This window comes from Zootoca vivipara, chromosome 1 (assembly GCF_965207765.1).
Source record: "Zootoca vivipara chromosome 1, rZooViv2.hap1.1, whole genome shotgun sequence".
NCBI lineage: Eukaryota > Metazoa > Chordata > Lepidosauria > Squamata > Lacertidae > Zootoca > Zootoca vivipara.
The window spans coordinates 14508902-14513381 of NC_142582.1; the positions used below are offsets into that span (position 1 = coordinate 14508902).

At 44.6% G+C, this 4480-nt stretch overlaps 1 pseudogene; it reads right to left on the reverse strand.

The window, feature by feature from the left end:
* Positions 1–571: 571 nt before the first annotated feature.
* On the reverse strand, positions 572–1983 carry LOC118093485 (large ribosomal subunit protein eL18-like; annotated as a pseudogene).
* Between the last annotated feature and the right edge of the window lie 2497 nt (positions 1984–4480).

Here is a 4480-nt window from a genome sequence, read left to right on the forward strand (position 1 = left end):
CCGAAGGCACCTTCGTAAGTTGAAAAATTCGTAAGTCGAAAAGCGCCATTGGAAACGTGATTTCCCATAGGAATGCATTGGAAACAGAAAAATTTTTAAGTCGAAGCAACCCCATCTAAAAATTCGTAAGTCGAAAAAACCCTATCTAAAACCGTTACAGTTTCCGTTCAGATGTCAAGAAATTCGTAAGCGTGTGGCCATTTGCCCCATTCGTAAGTCAAAAAATTCGGTTGTCGAGTTATTCGTAAATCAAGGTACCACTGTATTAAGGTAGTGCCTCATACATGAAGTTTTGGGGCATCTTCCAAACTTCTGTTTTCAAATTTCAGATACAGGTCTTCATTATGGCATTAAAATGTGTGTGTTCACCCCTTTACATGAATTTACACAAAGTAGTTTATTCTGATTATTCCTATCCAACTTGTTGTTCTATACTGATCAGTAATTCAGTATACCCTGTGTAATGATAGATAGGTGTGATATATCAACCATTTGGCTTTCTTTCAATTCATATTCAGAATAACAAATTTAATCCAGCACACCACAGCCTTCAAATATTTCAAGACCCAATCTAGCTTTCATAGCCTCGACTGGCATGGCAACCTCAAGCCCGCTCAAACTTGAGGCCCTTGGATCTGATGTATGGCTTAGTGTGGCTGTGTGGGGTTCCAGGGGCCTTGCCGAAATGCCTGTAAATTTCGTGAGCCTTCCTGGGTCTGGAAAGCAGCACAGTTCCTTGGCCCTCGGGTCACTCTCAGGGCGCAAAACCTTTAGTTTGGGGATTTCCTGGATGTGAACATCAGTCACTGTACCCACCACAAACTGGATTATCCAGTTAGAACTGGATATGGAACAACTGATTGGTTCAAAATTGGGAAAGGAGTACGACAAGGTTGCATATTGTCTCCCTGCTTATTTAACTTATATGCAGAATTCATCGTGCGAAAGGCTGGGCTAGATGAATCCCAAGCCGGAATTAAGATTGCCGGAAGAAATATCAACAACCTCAGATATGCAGATGACACAACCTTGATGGCAGAAAGCGAGGAGGAATTAAAGAACCTTTTAATGAGGGTGAAAGAGGAGAGCACAAAATATGGTCTGAAGCTCAACATCAAAAAAACCAAGATCATGGCCACTGGTCCCATCACCTCCTGGCAAATAGAAGGGGAAGAAATGGAGGCAGTGAGAGATTTTACTTTCTTGGGCCCCTTGATCACTGCAGATGGTGACAGCAGTCACGAAATTAAAAGACGCCTGCTTCTTGGGAGAAAAGCAATGACAAACCTAGACAGCATCTTAAAAAGCAGAGACATCACCCTGCCTACAAAGGTCTGTATAGTTAAAGCTATGGTTTTCCCAGTAGTGATGTATGGAAGTGAGAGCTGGACCATAAAGAAGGTGGATCGCCGAATAATTGATGCTTTTGAATTATGGTGCTGGAGGAGACTCTTGAGAGTCCCATGGACTGCAAGAAGATCAAACCTATCCATTCTTAAGGAAATCAGCCCTGAGTGCTCCCTGGAAGGACAGATCGTGAAGCTGAGGCTCCAATACTTTGGCCACCTCATGAGAAGAGAAGAATCCTTGGAAAAGACCCTGATGTTGGGAAAGATTGAGGGCACTAGGAGAAGGGGACGTCAGAGGACAAGATGGTTGGACAGTGTTCTCGAAGCTACGAACATGAGTTTGACCAAACTGCGGGAGGCAGTGCAAGACAGGAGTGCCTGGCGTGCTATGGTCCATGGGGTCACGAAGGGTCGGACACGACTAAACGACTAAACAACAACAACAACCCACCACGACAGCAGTTTTGTTCTCCTGGCCTGGGAGCTTGTTGAATTTTGCATTGGTCCGCCGAGCAAGAAATCTGTAGAGCTTGACCAGGAGGCAAAGGTAGATATCCTGACTCTTAGGCTCTTTCCATCAAACCTTCCAGTCTTTGTTGTGGCATATGTCAACTCCCATGGCGGTGTCAGCGGCACCTGGGAAAAAAGGACAACCATTTGCTTTCTTAATTTCTTACTTACTGTATGTTCTCCCACCACGGAAGCAAAGACAACAGAAATATGCTTCCCCAGTGGTCACTCATCCAGACCCAGATCTGGAGGTAGTGGCCTCATATGCTTTCTGGCCATACCCTGTGGTACACAATGTTGGTACTTTTCCCATCATATATTTATATACTCCTCAATACATAACACAGTCTCTAAGAGGTTTGCAAATCAACAAATGCACTGCTTGAACTGATGAGTCCCATCAGAAGCCAACACAAGAACTTCTGTTTGGGCAATGGGGGCTTGCCCCACCTCCACTTTCCATGAACCCCCAACTACTCCCCATTGCTCAGGGGGGTCAGGAGAAACCCCCCCAGGACAGCATGAAGTGGGAGGAGAGGGGGGATTGTTCCATCTGGAAAGCAGAAATGCTTGCGTTGATGAAACATCCAACATTATTATTATTATTATTATTATTATTATTATTATTATTATTATTTTGTATTGAATTTCCCCCTAAGTATATATAACAAACAAGGAAAACTAAGAAACTGTGGTGTGATAGTATACAAAACTATGATGCAGTGCAATAAAATAATAAACTCCTCAAAATTAAAAACATAACAGCACATTCTGAAACATCTTTAGACTCACTGCCCCCCTCCTTTTTCACCCTCCCTCTTGCCAAGGCCAGGGAGAACCATTTTTGCAGTACAGGGAGGTTGGGGAAAATCACACAGGAAGCCCCCCCAGCAGGGCTGTTTTGTGGGGAGGGGTGTTGGCAGCCCTGCCTCCCCCCCCCCAGGGTAAGCTGACCAGCTTCCAACCAGGTGGAAAGAGAGGGCCCTTTGTGAACTTCACAAGCACCACCCCCATTTCCATCCCATGGAAGGCAATTCTTGCTTGACCATGCTCAAACCAGTAGCTAAAGCGGGCAGCCCCCACTTCCAGGAATTCAAGTACCACTTCTAAGCTACTTCCACAGAAATAGGCATGCTTTTTCAATAATAAAGGACATGAAGACTCTCCCCAGAACCCGCCTCCTCAAGGGTGCTTTCAGTGTGCAAGAGTTAAAAAGCAGAATAGTGGATATATTTTCCTTTGTCTTCTGTTTCTTTATTACCCTGTTTCTCCGAAAATAAGACGTAGCCATAAAATAAGCCATAGCAGGATTTCTAAGCATTCAAGGAATATAAGCCATACCCAAAAAATAAGCCATAGTGATAGGCAGTTTAACCTTGTAGGTTAAACTGTACCATACTTAATTTTTTTAAAAAAAGACATCCCCTGAAAATAAGCCATAGCGTCTTTTTTTTGAGGAAAAATAAATATAAGATGGTGTCTTATTTTTGGAGAAACACGGTATGAACCGTTAAGAGCACGCCATCTGGGCAATGGTCAGGAATGTCTGGGGTTCTTTTCCTTGGCAACAGAATATATTTCCCAGCCTTGTGACACCGGGCAGTTGGTATGCGGCTCCCGGCCCTCCACAAAGCAGCCAGTTCCCGCAGACGGCCACCCTACTTTCAAGTGACACTAAGAAGCCTTTGCAGTGGCAGAGAGGGAGGAAGAGAGAGACTGTGCACCAATAATGGGTAGCTGAGATCGAGTGGCACTGCCAATGGAGGCTCAAAGGCACAGCTGCTTTGGCCCACAAAGCAATCTTTGGCATGTGAGTCCTCAGAATGTTCTGTCACGTGCTGAGGCCCATGCCCAGAAAGCCAACTGTGACTAATGTCTCCCTCTCTTATTACTAAAATGTGACACAGGAATCCTGAGGTGAAGCCACACACACTCTTCTCCCGCCCCCCCCCAAATAAACCCCTTTATTCTTGTGGGTTTATAAGTAAAGAGACTCTCCTTCCAGCTCACGTGGCCTGGTATCAAAGAAAAACTCTAGGCTGTTTGATAGAATAACCTCCTGCCACCACTAAAAGGGTCTCTCTCAGCTTGATTCCCCCTACAGTGGAACCTCGGTTTACGAACACCTCGGTTTATGAATTTTCAGTTTACGAATGCCGCGGACCCATCTGGAATGGATTAATTCACTTTCCATTACTTTCAATGGGAAAGTTCGGTTCAGTTTATGAACGCTTCAGTTTATGAACAGACTTCCAGAACCAATTACACCCATGCTTCGGGTTAAGTACGCTTCAGGTTGAGTACTCCATGGACCCGTCTGGAACGGATTAATCCACTTTCCATTACTTTCAATGGGAAAGTTCGCTTCAGTTTATGAACGCTTCAGTTTATGAACAGACTTCCAGAACCAATTGTGTTCATAAACCGAGGTACCACTGTACTGTAAAAGTTTGCCCTTTCCACGCTGGCAACTTGTTGACACCACCGGTTATCTTTCTAAGCCTCCTCAGTGTTACTCTAAGGCACAAACTTTCGCCTCTTTTCCTGAGGTAAGTTTTGTCCTCTAATGAGTTACCACTTCTGTGAGTCCCGATACCTTGCTGGAAAAATAATGACGATAC